Source organism: Triticum urartu, chromosome 5, assembly GCF_003073215.2.
Source record: "Triticum urartu cultivar G1812 chromosome 5, Tu2.1, whole genome shotgun sequence".
In the NCBI taxonomy this organism is placed as follows: domain Eukaryota; kingdom Viridiplantae; phylum Streptophyta; class Magnoliopsida; order Poales; family Poaceae; genus Triticum; species Triticum urartu.
This window is the reverse complement of record NC_053026.1, coordinates 108,901,696-108,918,673: the sequence shown is the minus strand read 5'-3', so window position 1 is coordinate 108,918,673 and position 16,978 is coordinate 108,901,696.

The window sequence follows — 16,978 nt, the reverse complement described above, 5'->3', positions numbered from 1 at the left end:
TGCGTAGTACTTGTACTTTCTGCGCATTTCCCAAACTCTATCGGCCGTATATTGCAAAAACCTTTAAACCTCCTATTGTGGGCCGTTAGATCTCAGTGAACTCGTATCACCATAGAATCTACGGTGCGGGTGACGGTGTCCTGGACTAGGGGGTACTCACCACGTCATCTCCCGATCTATTAGATCGGGCCGAGAACCCCCATGGCCGTATACTCATGGGCCAGTTCGGACAGCTGCCACATACATGGAAGATTCTACAAGACTTGGTGATCAAGACAAGGACTCCTCCCCACCGGCGTATTCGGCTAGGACTCTTGTTATCCTAGGCCTCTGGTGCATTATATAAACCGAGGCAGGGCTAGTCGAGAGATGAATAACATACACATCAAAAATCATACCATAGGCTAGCTTCTAGGGTTTAGCCTCTCCGATCTCGTGGTAGATCTACTCTTGTACTACCCATATCATCAATATTAATCAAGCAGGACGTAGGGTTTTACCTCCATCGAGAGGGCCCGAACCTGGGTAAAACTTCGTGTCCCTTGTTTCCTATTACCATCCGGCCTAGACGCACAGTTTGGGACCCCCTACCCGAGATCCGCCGGTTTTGACACCGACATTGGTGCTTTCATTGAGAGTTCCGCTGTGTGATCGACAAAAGGATCGATGGCTCGCCTGCAGATCAACTACGACTTCGGCGTCTTCGTCGCAAGTTCGACTGGTCACCTTGGTTCGACCAAGAATTCCGCCCCGTGTTTGGATCACCATGTTTGGACGAGGGCCTTCATCAAACATCAACTCCGATCTCTATCAAGATCACGGAGGAATCATCTATGGAGCTCGGGGGCTCAACGTCAACATTGCCCTCAAGCGACTGTGCTGTTATTTTGGACAATGAACTCGTATCTGCCGCCACCACCTCCTCGAGTATCGCTTTGACGATCGCTTTGGTGTAATTGTGCGGAATTGAGTCTATAACAACTCTGGAAAATTTCGTCGAGTTCCAATGGAGGAATCTCTGGCAATCCACGATATACCGGAGCCCTGTCAAATCTGGATGGGAATTTGGATGAGTTTAGGGCGTGGTGTCCAGCTTCTAGATCGGACGTCCTTTGGAAGATCCAACCGTTGATTGGCTGCGGAATTCCTATATCAACCACCTCTCAAAATTTCAGCTCGATCCGACCGTCCAATCTCCGGAAACCTTCCGATTAGTGCATCACTTTTCGGATCTGTTTTCTGCGCGAAAACGAATCCGACCCGAGTTCATCTTTTTTATGAACGGAATTTCAAACATCCCTTTTGAAGGAAGTTTTGTATGGGGTATTGTGTTTTGTTCCCGAACACATCCCACTAACTTTAAGATCTTTTGAACATGATCTTCAACACCATGCTGGTGTCAAACCAGTCCGGCAATATTACTCCATGGCCGTCGACCTGCACTAGACACGTCGTCACTTTAGCCGAGCTCAACTTTTTCGGATCATCATCTCGGCAAGCCGAACAAGAGTCCGGCATCGCGAAGGATAAATCATCATCAACATCACCGCCCCACGGATTACACGGAGCGGGCATACCGGCATCGCCGCATGGTCGCTTCATCAAGCCGGCATCGACCACGTCATGACCTGCATCGACAGGACCGCACTATTGCTTCTTCAAGATGGTGTCCATCACGCCGACCTACTTCGACTCATCGGCTGACGTCAAGGCTTCGACATCTCAGCTGGACCGTGGGCTTCGCCATCTCTTCATCAACCTACTCCGGACACTTCAGCGTCACTAGCCGACCAGCTCCGTCACGTTAGCTGGGCCGAGGGCTTTGCCTCGGCGAGTCAGCCTTTACCAGCATTGCCATGCCGTCGTTTTATCGCCCATCAGGCAATGGGTGTGCGGAGCGAGTCCCAATTTTGGGAATCACCTTCCTTCAGATTGCTACAACAAATAAACCAGGTGCTACTAATCCCAATATTTTTTGCTTGTTTGGGTTCATTTTTCCCAAGGAATTATTACTCTGGTTTATCCATGATATGTACATAGGTCTATCAAATGGTGACCGCATTAACGACGGTCGCGTGGTGGTTCGATCAGTTTCCGTACATAGTCTGGCGAACGCCGCATCCGGAGCTCGGACCGACCTGTGAATTCAGGCTTTGCCACGCCTTTACTACATCACGCCGACGCCCTGCATCGACATTGACTTTGGCGCCAGGCCATATTTCTTCTATTACTCACTTTGCACAAATTATTTATTATGCAACATTTTTTTAATTATCATTATTACTATTATCTCCGGTTTGCACTATTTTTTGTGCACAGGAAAATGATCCCGGGACTTCGGCGTCACTCTGTCGGTCTGCGTTGACCGTGCTATGTCACCACTTCTGCGTGTCGAGCTCTCCGCTCCACCACCTCGGGACCAGCTTGGGGGATAGAACCTTGCCCCGCATCAAGCTCGGACCGCGTCATCAATACCGAACACATTAACCAGCTAAGTCGCTTTCATTCTCAAAGCTTTAATTTCTAACTTGTGTTCGGTTCGACCAAGCATTATACTTTTTTGGAAAAAACTTGCTTGTAAAAAATTTCCTTGTCCACACTTTTTTTGTGAGGCATAAATTCAAATACCCAATTCATTTGGGGGCTTCCTTCATGAAGCTTTTCCACTTGCATATGATTATACTTGTACGGCTTCGTTCCTTGTTCGTGTATTACGCCACAATATGCACCATATTGACTTAAGCGATTTGCAAGCTGGGTTGCCTTGCTCCTGTGTTTGCCCCTACGTTCCCGATTGTTTGGCTAGGGAGTAAAGGGAGCACCTCTGCGATTGTCACGATCGGGTCACCCGAGCCGGACCTCAGACTGGGTGAAGCCGAAAGCTAGCACTCTTATAGTTTTCAATGATGGTCGGCACACAACGAAACTCATGAGTACAAAAAATCTATTGCACAAGTCTCATAATAACAATGAGCACCGAAGAAAGGTATCGGTGGGGGTACTATTTTCTTCGAAGATGCTTCTTACACTTCACGGTAATATAGCATAAGTTCCCTGAGCGCGCTTTGTCTGTTACAGCCTTATGGCCTGATTGCCTGGTTATTGGAAACATCGTCGATATTCTCGACCGATGCAGTACATAACACTTTTCGGTCCTTGACCGAAGAGGTAGAAGCTGACGGTCGGTTAAGACGCGTTTAAAGTTCGGTTGAACATAGATATGATATAAGTACTTCAGTACATGCAATCATTCTTCTACCCAAGTCACTTGGGGGCTCTTAAGTTTATTTGAGCCATTTTATAATAAGTGTTCTTCTTCTTAGTCGTTGCAAAGTTTTATTATTATTATTTATCACTCCTTTTTTCGACACGAGTGTGCGGTCACTAGCCGGGGAGCCTAATTTCTCTCGCAAAGCCGCTAGAGTTTAGTTTGCTAAACTGGCCTGATGAGAAGTACTCCGCCCTCGGGATAGGAGGTTGAAGCTGTAGGCTGACCCGCTCGAAGTCTTGAGATAGGATGTATCATGTTAAAGCACGACAGAAGCACTTCTTTTTTCTAAGACCAACTTTCGGATTGGCAACGAACACTTGATATTGTTCGGACGTCATGTTTTTACTGACGTTTCTTGGTTTTCCAAGCTTTTTGGCACTTTTAAACTATTTGTGCTTTTCCAGCATTAATCTCGCAGTGCAACGCCAGACACCTTTAGGTATTCGGCAAAAACATTCTCAGATATTGCTATATATGCATCAGTTTCGAATTGTGTCTTCGGTCAATAGTTGGGTTGCCCGGCTCCTGCTCTTGCTTCCTACGTTCCGTTTTGTTCGGCTAGGCGTGGAAAGGGAGAACCACTGCGATTGTGCTTCCAGCTCACATGGTTAAGCACCTCAGTGGAGAAAGCCGAAAACTGACTTTCACAATAAGCGTAAACTGGTCAGCGATCCGATGACTATGTTAAGTGATGGGTCATTCATAACATTGGTCGAAGTGTTTACGGCTTGACCCCGACTATCGCCGAACACTACCAGGGGCTATTAACTGGCCTCCCAAACTAAATCCTCAATATTTTGCTCTTACATTAGAGCTGAGGTTTAATGATCATGCTTAGCATGACAACCCAAAGAAAGGAAACGATAGCGGGACTATTTTCTTTGGAAGACATTTCTTCTGTTAAACAGTAATATAACTCTCTATGTACCTTTGTTTATAAAACCGTATGGCCAGATTGCCTTGTTTGTTGTAAATCTTTGCCCTCATAAAGGCTTTATAAAGTAGGAAAAACACTCCTCGGCTACTGGCCGAGGAGGTGGAAGCCGATGGTCGGTCAACAAAGTTTTGTACAATGCGGATCCGAGCATTAATGACGTAAAGTACTTGGATACATAGAGTCATTACACATAATTTGTGATTTTACTATGGATATTGATCCTTAATTCGGCCACCCGTGCCCGCATTAAGGCTCGGGGGCTACTGGGCTTCGGGCTTATTATTTACAAATATTAAAGGGGCACATTGATCCCGTGATCTGGTGTTACCACCCGACCAGTGTCTCGGGGGCTACTGCATTGCTTGTCACTGGCAGAAAATTTTATGTGCAATATAGTTTCCGAGGAGATTTTGATCCTTAGGTTGGTCAGCCGCACCCAACCTGAGTCTTGAGGACTGAGCACGCCGCTTTTAGTGTCCCGAAGTATTCTGCCGAGCTTGGACTTGATCCTCAGGCCGATTTTGCAAATCAACCTGAGTCTCAGCGGCTACTGGGATCAGCGGTCTTACGTCATCCTTCAGGTGCATCTCGGGTTTTAGACCGATACACACCTTGAGGGCTACTGGCTATATATCTCGGCAGAGAATAAATTGCACCAATAAAAAATATTCACAAAAATCGGCCCACATTCGGGGTGGTGCACCACCTCGGAAGCAGCCCGGCATAAAGCTCGGGCGCTAGTGGCTGGCTCCATAGAGGGCATTTCCGGCATTAAGCTCGGCTAAACTCCTTCAAACTTCTTTGAACCAAGGTAATTTACGACACCTCGGATATAGTCCGGCGTTGGAGCTCGGATACATAGTCCGGCGTTGGAGCTCGGATACATTCCGGCGTTAGAGCTGGGAAGCGGTCCGGCGTTGGTGCTCGGTTGCAAAAGATACCTCGAATACAGTCCGGTGTTGGAGCTCGGACGCAAGAGGACGCTGCCGCCCGGGAATAATTTCAGACCCGAGGTGTCGCATAAAAATAACAAGGCATTGGTAAAGGCCGGAAACTTAAAGGGGCTCCTCGGATACCCGACGTGTAAACTCGCCGAATGCATTGCGGCGATCCTCAAGATCGAAGATGAGAAGATTTGTTGAACCAGTTTTCAAGACCGACAACCGAAGATGAAGAATAGTTCGGAAGAATCGAGGAGCGTCCCTAACTTGAAGACCGGTTTAGGGGGCTACTGACGGTGTCCTGGACTAGGGGGTACTCACCACGTCATCTCCCGATTTGTTAGATCGGGCCGAGAACCCCCATGGCCGTATACTCATGGGCCAGTTCAGACAGCTGCCGCATACATGGAAGATTCTACAAGACTTGGTGATCAAGACAAGGACTCCTCCCCACCGGCGTATTCGGCTAGGACTCTTGTTATCCTAGGCCTCTGGTGCATTATATAAACCAAGGCAGGGCTAGTCGATAGATGAATAACATACACATCAACAATCATACCATAGGCTAGCTTCTAGGGTTTAGCCTCTCCGATCTCATGGTAGATCTACTCTTGTACTACCCATATCATCAATATTAATCAAGCAGGACATAGGGTTTTACCTCCATCAAGAGGGCCCGAACCTGGGTAAAACTTCGTGTCCCTTGTTTCCTGTTACCATCCGGCCTAGACGCACAGTTCGGGACCCCCTACCCAAGATCCGCCGGTTTTGACACCGACAGCGGGAGAACCTCATACTCTCCCGTGCGAGAAAACATAAGGTGCTATCGCAGCTTGGATGCTACGGTGATACGAGCTTGGAGGTCGTTTGATCTGAGATCCAATGGCATCTGAGCAGTCTTTGTGCTTGTAAGCAGTGGCCGAACTCTTTTGGGGCTTTTCTGCAAAAAAACCATTCGAACCACTGAGGAGGTGTTGGGTCACATATCCAACGCCTCTGAAGAGCTTGTATCACCAAAGCATCTAAGGTGTGTAGCACATGATATTCTTACATACAGGAGAATATGATGTCCTCCTTCATCTTAGATGCTACGGTGATATGAGCTTCGAGGTCATTGGATATGGGATCAAAGGGCATCTAAGTAGTTTTTGTACAAATTGTGTGCAATTCTCAGACTCATCAAGGTTTCCTGCAGAAATATTAAGACACATCATGTGAGCTGCTATACCTCAGATCTACAAGCTCCAAGCAACTCGTATCGGCATATAGCATCTAAGTTATGGGGGCACATGATATTCTCCCGGGGAGGAGGGGTGGGGGTGCACAACCAATCGGTGGCTGGGAGGGTGGGGACAAATATAATCTAAACAACCCTAAACAGAGCTCCACAATTTTATCTAAGGTCGAGGGGTTGACCCCCGACAATCATAGCTCCGCCTAAACAGAACATTTGCATGTACTTTAGTAATAGACTTAATATTCATGTTTCAGTTTCATGTTCATTTTAAATATTGAACTGAGGACCATGGATGTCTTACATTTTACTCCCTTCATTCCCAAATATTAGTCTTTTTAGAGGCTTCAAATGGACTGGCACATACGGATGTATATAGACATATTTTAGAGTCTAGATTCACTCATTTTGCTCTGTATGTAGTCACTTGTTGAACTCTCTAAAAGACTAATATTTAGGAATAGAAGGAGTATTTTTGAATTCGTTTCATACATCCATGGTTTGGAAAAATAGATGCACTATACTTATTGGATTGTTGTTGTGTTCGTGCGTGTGTGTCTCTCTGTCTGTGTGTGTGTGTGTGGTCATATGCTTGATACATACAAAGTTTTCTCACCTACATGTTGTTCATCTTTTAAATTTGAATTTGCATTGGAAAACTTACTAGGGATACCATGAAATGTGAAATCCACGTTGATATCACTATATTTGCAACTCGTCATAAATCAATTACCACGTTGAGATTCGTATTTGCAAGGAAAATACGGGTATTGTAATACACATTGATTCGTTCGGCAATTTAAACGGTTCCTTTCGTATTCTCGAATGGTAGGACCCAACAGCGTACCAGCCAGACCTTGGCTCGTGTTGATCCGAAAAAAAGCGGGCTCGTGTCCTTCGGTGGCATGCGTGGTACGCACATTAGGCAACCCCATTACCCCAACCAGTCGAGCCTCAGCGTTTCAAGTCAAAATATCTGGCGGCCAAAATTCCAGCCCTAGGAAATTCCCCTCATGTCACCGGTCCATAATGACTAGCGATAAACAACGGAGGGATGCTTTAGTAACTAGACAACGTTAACTAGCGTGCCGAGCACGGTTCAATTCCCTCGGTCGCCGCTTGTCAAGGTCACCCGTCAACTGCATTGCCCCGTACTACTACTACTACTACTACTACTACTACTACTACTACTACTACTACACCAGGATGAGCACAGAATTGAGCCCGTTTGTTCGTGCCTAGTACTTGAGTTAATATACCAGGAAATGCACGGGTACGGAGGGATTGTCCTTTTACTCTGCATATATAACTTGTCTGAAGTCTAACTAAGCAAAATGTTTGACCAAATCCTTTCTTAAGAAATACAATAGGATAGATGTATGGCTTGAAAATTTATTACATGATGCAGGTTATGATATTGTTTCAAATCCTGGATCTTAAATTTCTGAAAATCCAAAAGTGAGCATAAATTCTTGAAACTAAGCATGGTCCCGTGACATGGCACAAATATTACTTCGTAAGTTTTTCCTTCAATTTGAGACAAGCTGCTTATGACAAGTTGCACAAATGAAGAGCCAAGGTATTTTGGAAGAAAGACCTGTCACGTTAAGGCGAACGCTTTCACTATTGAAACCATGGGCGTTTACATGCCGCCACGAGTCCCCGCTTCTCATCGGCAATCGGCAGGTGCCGTCCGAGCAAGCGTGTGAGTCGATGGGAGGCGTGCGAGCAGACCGCTGCGCCGGCCGTCAGGGAGGCGTGCGAGCAGACCGCTGTGCAGGCTCACCGGGAGGCGAGCCCTTTGACCAGGCTCCGCCGCCCACCGTCGTCCCAACTGCTCCCACTTTTAATGTCACCGACGCCGCAGTTTAAAATCAACCCCGCACTACCCGGTACTCCCTCCTTTCCGATTTATAGGGCTTATCTCAAAATATTAGTTTTTCCATTTTATAAGGCTCAATTTTGTTGTTTCCCATCACATGTTCAGATTCCAAGGAAAATTAAATCATTGCATGCAAGTATTAAGAGAAAATTGACCAATGCATGTAATTTATGCATGCATGCATTGCAATTAATGCATTGGTAAACATATTTTTTGAGAAAAACAAGAGCATTAATTGGGTGCTTTTGCAAACTACAAAAAGTATTCCACCACTCACCATCTACCTTGGTTAGTGAGATTTTTGAATTGAGCCTTATAAACCGGAAAGGAGGGAGTATCGCTACAATCCTCTCTCTTCCTCTCTGATTCTCCTGTCGTCTACCTCCAACTAGCCTGACCTAAACGTACGCCATGCCGCATCACGATGGTCTGCCCTTAGTGTTTCAGTTTCCTGAGGAAGACACCCAGCCAGAATCTCAAGAACATAAGGCGCTTTGGGACGAGCTTGAACTGGCCTTGCGGGAAGACGCCGCGCTTGTCCCCGCTCCCGTCGCCCCGACTGCGCCAGCGCCCATCCCCGTGGCTTTGATGGGCTGGGAGCCGCACATTGTCGCCGAGCTTGATCCCACGGGGTTCCACGAGGTGCCCGCCGACTTTCACGCACCCGTGCACCTGCCAGCGCATGCGCCTGCGCGTGCACTGATGCTCACGCCCGTGCCGGTGCCCGTGCACCTGCCAGCGCCTGCGCCTGCGCGTGCACTGACGTGCGCGCCCGTGCCGGTGCCCGTGCACACGAATGTCTCTGCGCGCGCCATTGACAGCGCCTGTCCCCGCGCGGGTGCCAGTGCCCCCCTCAGCGGCATGGATGGCCGCCGTCGACCGCTTTCTTGCACCAACGCCAGTCGCTTCCTCCCGCCAGTCGACTCGCTCCGAAGTCCAGAACATCTTGGCCTTCCTTGAAGCTAGGCCAACGTCCAGGAGTACGCCAACAACGGCGCAAGACGCCGCCGTCGCCGTCGGTCAGTGGCCCGACGACACACAGAGCACGACAGAGGAGCCGCTTCCCACCACGAGACGCCCCCGCCGCCGTTGCGTAATCTAAATTTGCCATGAAAAACGTTCGGATTGCCATGCTTAAAATCCAAACGTTTATCATTTCCATTTATTTTATATCGATCGTCGAATAATTTAAAGTCGGAGTCAGACTGAATGAAATGTATGGTTTGATCGATTGAATGTTCTGCTAGAGCCGTATCAAATTAAATATAGAACGTCATCAAGCCACATGTATTCCTTGTCATCCAACGACCTAGACTGCTTCAATGTCGAGCGCTCAACACGTTTAGCGTGCAGTTAATTTAATGCCAAAAATAGTGCTAATCACATGACAACACGCAAATAATATCCTAGTAGTTAATATCCGCATGCACTTAATATACATCCAAATTAACGTGCATTGCACGTACACACTGACTAGTGCTGCTAGTACGTGAAACTGGTGCCGTGACTTGTGAACGCGTCCAGATATGGTCAACGGCAACATCGCCCGCGAGTTCTTCCTGTTTGCCCGTGCGTCTAAACGCAGAAGGGGAGGAGAGAGAGAGAGCACACATGGAACCCACCAGTAAGTGAAGACATGTAGATATATTTTGTGTGTGGGAGGAAGCAAGGTCAACCGATCACATAGGGTCGCTGTGCGATCGAAAGAGTGAGACAGGTTGGAGAGAGTGACCTAGATAGACAATGTGCGTGAGAGAGTATACAATTTGAATAGGTCGAATTGGGCTCAAACATGGTGATATATCGTTTTTGTCCGAGAAAGAGCAAGGTCAATCGAGACATACGGAGAGAGAGAGAGAGAGAGATTGAGTGAGCGTGGCCCACCATGAGGTCGAAAGAGTGGTGGCGGCTTGGATGGACTGACCTAGATAGACAATCTGCGTGAGAGTGTATAGAGTGTGTCGATCGAGGCCCGAACAGGGAGATATATCATTTGTGTGCGAAAGAAAACGAGGTTAAACGAGACTCGAATAAAGAGAGCGAGATTGAGCGAGTGTGGCCCGCCGTGCGGAAGAAAGAGTGAGACAGTCTCGAGGGAGTGACCTAGATATACAACATGTGTGCGTGCGCATGCACGAGAGGTTGGGGGGCTAGATAGGAAATGCATGTATTTAGCGTGAGAGGGTGAGAGGGAAAGGGGGGAGAGAGAGCTCTGCATGGGGTGCAATGGCGGGTGTGTGAGGTAAATACATTTGGTAATAGAGTGGAAAAAGGGGTTGTGTAGTTGAGAGACTTAGAGATCGAAACATGGAGAGAAAGAATGAATGTGTGTTGGAAACCGATAGCTTCCTAAGGTGGTTAGGAGAGGAAGATTGACCGATACAGGAAGTATGTAGCGTTTGTGCGGGGGGGGGGGCTAAAAACAACATTTGAATGTACATAGTACGAGACTTAATATCGATGTTTCAATTTGGTGTACATTGTAAGATTTGAACCGAGGAGCAGGCATACGGGTAATTATTTCGAATTCGTTCCATGCTAAGTTTTGAAAAGTTGACATTGACTCAGTTTGTTGTGCTATTTTGTAGGTCATATGTTTGAATCCATCCAAAAATTTTCTCACTACCATGGTGTTCATCATATACATATGCATTTGTATTAAAAAGGTAGCGTGGATACAGTGAAATGCGAAATCCATGTTAGAATTGGAGATCGCTACATGACACACACTCTAATTCAAATAACTAACTACGTGACACACACTCTAATTCAAATAACTAATTATGTGAGACACACTCTAATCCATGTTAGCGTGGGTACCGTTTTGATTTCTTTTCAAATAACTCCTCATTAATTAATTTATAGTACTCCCTCTGTTCACTTTTATAAGACCTTGAAGACATTTCAGACAATGTGCAAAACAGTTCATTTTAAGTTGTTTGAAACGACTTACAAAAGTGAACGGATGGAGTATCTCGTTTTGAATGACTAATTATTGCAAGGAAAACATGGGCATGGTAATACATACAGATTCGTTTGCAAATGAAAGAAGATTCGTTTCCATTCTCAAATGTAGGCGCACCAGGCAAACCAGGGTCGTGTCGTTGTGGACGCTGCTTCGGTGCCTTAAAGGCAACTGCCTTTGCGTATGTCATGGACACAAAGGCAGGTGCCTTAAGGCACCGAAGCATAGTCATGTCGGGGTGGTCGCGTGTGTCGGACGGACGTGTAGCACCCCGCCACCCACCACCCTCCCCCCCCAAAAAAAGGACGACGACAATATAAGTTCGTGCTTCCACGTTTCGGATTGAAATATCTGGCGGCCCCAATTCCAGCCCTGCAAAATCTCTCTTCTCCACCGTCCCCTTCCGCACCTAGATTGCTCAAATCCCTAATTCTCCACCAACCCTCGAATCACCCCTCGTCTCGTCTCTTTCCCCACCATTCCCCACCTCTGTGCCGGACGACGACGACGAAGACGACGGTCGCGCTTCACCACCGCACCGGAGCTACCTCATCTATGCCCTCGTCCACCACACCGGATGGTCCACCAACAACGTTGGCCGCCGCAACCGACGTGCCTCACAGACACCGAGTTCCACCGCATCAGGTGCACTTCACCTATGCCGTCTCCCAGCTCACCGGGGCTACTTCACCGAGCACATCGTCACACCTCCACCCCCGAGGCCGTTGGGGCTTCAGCAACGGTCTCGTCCACCGCATCGTAGCGCTCCGCTGCCACTCAAGATCTGCATCTGTGCGCGGCCAGCCAACGCCAGCGCATCACCCTCAATGGCTCTGAAGTGACCCGCACTCTAGCTAGGCGAGCATGCCCAAACGCCGGCCCGAACTAGGTATCCACACATCACTCCCTTGTGCACTGTTCCGACGATGTTTGGATATCCTTTCACTGCTCTCTTAGCTTACACGCCTATGCAACTCTGACCTTAACTCTTATTTCTTCTGGAGATATCATCTGAAACAAGCAAATTCATATTTTAGCGAAGCATGACGGCGCTACGGGATCTGGTACACATCTTGCACACCCGTATAACCTTGTAAGTATCTGTCCTCTGGTACAACATCAAGGTCGATTCCTCTTATTTGATCAACCATTCGCCGTGTCAAAAATGCAGAGGGGGATGCAAGGAGCACAAGGCCTGCACATCCAAGAAAGTGGTAACATGGACTTGTACATGGAACATCCCAAGCGCAAGTAGTGCTGCAGTGAGCCTGTACAACGAGCTAGCGTAAGTCCCTGCATTTCATTTAATTCGTACTGGCATTCGTGTATGATTTGTGTGCAGTGGCTGATCCACGAATTCAAGTTACCAGGGGCGAACATTTAACTTAAAAAATACGAAGGCACTTGCACTCCGGAAATCAACATAACTTGAGAAATGTGAAGCTACATGCACTTTGAAAACCAGCTAATGATCCAAAGTAGTTCAGATTATAAACACTAAATGATGCAAGCACCAAAAAACACAAAATGCAACATGGTGTACAAGGACTACAAACATGGTCTGTACCTCCTTCAATTATTCGTTCTAAGGCTGAAAATATCGAAGTGTAATTGCACGTATAACCAGTGCGCAAACTGCATATCAATATATCTATCCTGCACAAGTATGCCAATATTTCAAACAATAGATTAGAAAAGTATTTATGCTATGTTGTCATGATACAGGGACTTTCTGGTAGATGGCCTCGACGTTTCCTCAAGCTATGAAAATGCACTACAATTTGCTTGTCATCAATGCCTGCAAATCTCTGTCTCTCTCAACATAGTAGATCATCATTAGACACTAAATCCTTCAATGAGCTTGCAAAATGCTTGCATTAGATCCCTAATTAGACACTATATGTTCATCACCAGGAGCATGTAAAATGTTTGCATCAAAACCTTCATTAGCAATCTGTTCATTAGACACTTCAGGCTCAAGAATAACATGAGCTTGTATGTTTGCACCGGAAACTTGATTAGATACATCAGATTCAGTCAGTTCAGTATTGATTGGGGGAGTTATAAAATAAGTAGAAATTGGTTTCATTTTCTCATAGATTCCCTACATACAAGCAGTTTTACAACACCATCAGGTTTAACTATTGGCCAGAAATTGAAGAGTTGAATTAGATATAATAAGGGATGTGATGTACCTGCTCGTTGCGCATGCTACTCTTGTAATTAGCGACTGTCCGTTTGCGCAAGCTCGATGCCATGTCCGTGCTGCCGCCGCTGCCTCCCACGCAGGCTACACCCAGGGTTGGATCTTCATCTTCTTGTCCTTCCGTTCGCTTGAAGCCCAGCGACCGCCCTCCAACGAGGGTGCGAGGAAGTGCTGTGTCGGTCTGTCCAGCAGTGGCTAGGTTAGGAGCGAACCAGACTGGAGGCTGCAGCGAATGAATTGGGATTTTTCCTACTGTCGATCGATATGGGAGGCGCTCGTTTGGGCCGCGAGCCTGCTATAGGGCCTGCCTTGCACTTATGTTATTGTCCCATCCAAATTGAAACATTTTTCTTCATTTTTTACATTGCCTGCTCGTGCGTTGGGACGAACATACTAGCGTGGGCCAACCTGGACGACTCAAACTAGGTGCACACTTTCCAGCCACCTGAGGCGGCCGCCCATACCAGCCCCTATGGTGGCGTCGCCCCTTTTTGCGTGTATGATTGGATAGTGAAAAATATTCCAGTGGCGCTTTTGATTTACCCACAGAATGGTTGAATCTCTTGTTTCCATGAACTGAGTTCGCCAATAATGTGAAGGATGCCAGTCTTTTCATCCTATTGTAGATTGCTTAGATCTCGATATGCCAAAAGTAATCGCATGAAATATACAGTAAAAGCCAGTGTGATGTGTTTGGCTACAACTAGTCTGAGTACACGTCCTCATATAACATATCAAGGACGCACCATCTTACCAGATTAACCATTCGACTTACCCATGCAGTGTGGGAAGAAAGAAGTATTGGGACTGCGTATCCAAGCAATTGATGCCATGGACTCCTTCGTACAACCATGTAAGCGAAAAAGAAGTTGCAGTGTGCCTGTACAAAGAACTAGCGTAAGTTCAGTTACCTGCTTCTCGGAATTTTAGTTAGCCACTTACTGCAAAATTGTTCAATTACGTTGCTTGGCTTAATTTACTTTGCTACTGATTACATAATGGCACAGCCTGTTAATCATATTGTAGACTACGCCTACTATGTGTTTGATACTTACTGTTAAGAATTACCTGTTTGCCTTAACTTAAATATCTACCTGTTTGTTTAACTGCTTTGCTGCTGCAACAGCGGGTTACAATGATGTTAATAACTACTTTTTGCCATCCAATTGAAACTCTTTAATTCCTTGTTTGTTTAACTGGTTTGCTATTATAACTCCCAGTTGAGATGTTTTGCTAACTTCAACTTTTCTGAATCCAATAGGAACTTTAATGGCAAAACAGGTTAGCCCAAGATCAAAGAGCGAGGTCCCCATGGACGTTGCATCATCCCACAGCAGTGGCACCGGCCCAATCGTGCATTATGAATTGCCAACTGCTGATGCTCTAGAGGCTAAACTAGTGGTAGAAAGAGATTCTGCTTCTGCACTTAGAGATGAAGTTGACATGTTGAGGAAGCAAACAGCACAATCATAAGCAGTACTCAAGACAACCATTAAATATTTGGTGGATTTCAAAACGAAGCAAGCTGAGACTGACCAGATTGTTAAGGTCCTGAAGGAAAAAAGGAAATTAAATTCCTACTTGGTAAATCATAGGTGAAATGTTCTTTCCATAGTTGAATAACCTTTGTGTTGTCTGTTCATGTAATCAATCAAACCATTTGTTTTAGAGATCATGTAATAATTGTTTTTTTGTTTTTTTGTTTGTAATTTTATTTGAGCACAAGTCTGTATTAATTGATAAGACTCGGAGACATTTCATTTGGATTGCTGTGCCAGACCTACAAATATGCCAATCGGGTTGAATGTGCATTCAGCAATACTAGTATAGATGGACCATAAGTGGCACGCATCGGAAAGGGCCAAGATGCTGGCTAAAAAAGGATGATGTTGTAGCCAAAAAAAAGTACAGCGGCCCGGCTTATGTATGTTAGTTGATATTGTTGATCCATATACTCTATAAGTGTTTATATGTCTATTAGTTCCGTACATTCCTGGTTGATTGACTCGGTATTTGAATCTTGATACATCGCTTGTGTACATATCTACATGGGAGTACACATTATGCTGCGTGTGACATTTGAGTTGGACATGAAGTGTTCGAAATATTCGAATTCACCTTAAACTGGATTCTAGTTTCTGAATTTGAGTATCGGCATTTGTAAACCATATTCATATATGACAGTGGAATACATCTTTGTCGTCCTTTTGAAGATATATAAAAACACATAGAATGATTTATAAAGATTCATATAGGAATACAAAATGGATTCGAATTTAGTTGCCAGGGTAAACATGGATGCTTATTGTCCCAAAATTCGAAAGAAACAGCAAAATGTCCACTCCCACATCGGCTGCCCGAAGCCAAGTGTTTGGGAGATGGAAATTACTGTCTACCCATTACATGGACAATCCATCGGCCCGATTTCCACTGCTCTAAATAGGGGTAGGTTAGTAACTTCAATTAGATGTGACACGACCGCCTCTGAGCCCATTCCGACACGGTGGGCGTCAAACATGGGAGGCAAAACTCATTTGATTCAAGCTTGTCCGAAAGACCTCTGTTTCTCCCTCCATTCCCCATTCATACACGGTCGGCGGCAAAACAAACTCTCCTCGTCCGAAATAGATGTAGGCTAATATTTTAAATAGGGGCAGATGTGTAACTTCCATCAGACGTGACACAACCGCCCTACCTGTCAGCCCCGTTCATACACCATGGGCGCCAACCGTGGGCGGCAAAACACCCTCTCCTCGCCCGAAATAGTTACCGGCAAATATTTGGGAGATGCGAGATTACCGTCCTATCCCCAACCGACGAGACGTCCAAATCTGAAATGGGGGATAAGTTCGTAACTTTCCCATATTTCAGACAGGCGCATCCCAAGAACATGGTTCCCCGTACCTCTCCCTCCATTTTCCCGTTCATACACCGTCCGCGCTAGAACACCCCATTCCCACACCAGCCTCCGTCCACCACCCCATCCATCGCCGCCGTCCTCCACCACATCCATCGCCACTGTCCTCCACCATGCCGGAGCGGCTACCAAGACCGCGTCGTCCACTGCTAGAGATGGACGTTTCTCATCCATGACGACGGACCAATAGCCTTGCATCGCGTCCTCTCGCTTCATCGGCGTCGTCATCCTCTTTGCCGGGGCCGCTCACACGACCTTCTCTTCCACCGCAACGGGACTTATCCTCCGATGCACCCGTCTACTGTCGCAGATCTGCTTCAGCGCCACCGACAGCTATCGCACCCCCGATGCCTACACGGCGCCGCAAGAGAGGTGGTACTTCATATCTCCTCAACTTTTTGATCTCAACCAGAAAATAGATCTTAACTTGGTTACTCTACTTTCTTTTCAGCTCTTAGAATTTAGTTCTTAGTTTGAAGCAAACAATGGATGCTAAATATCATTTCTCTGGTTTGCAGCTTCAAATCTGCCATGGCACAGCCATAATATGGTTTAATTGATCATGCTTAGGGTTTAATTGATCATGTTGGTTCCGTGGTGGTTTCTTTAATAGAAATCAGAGGGG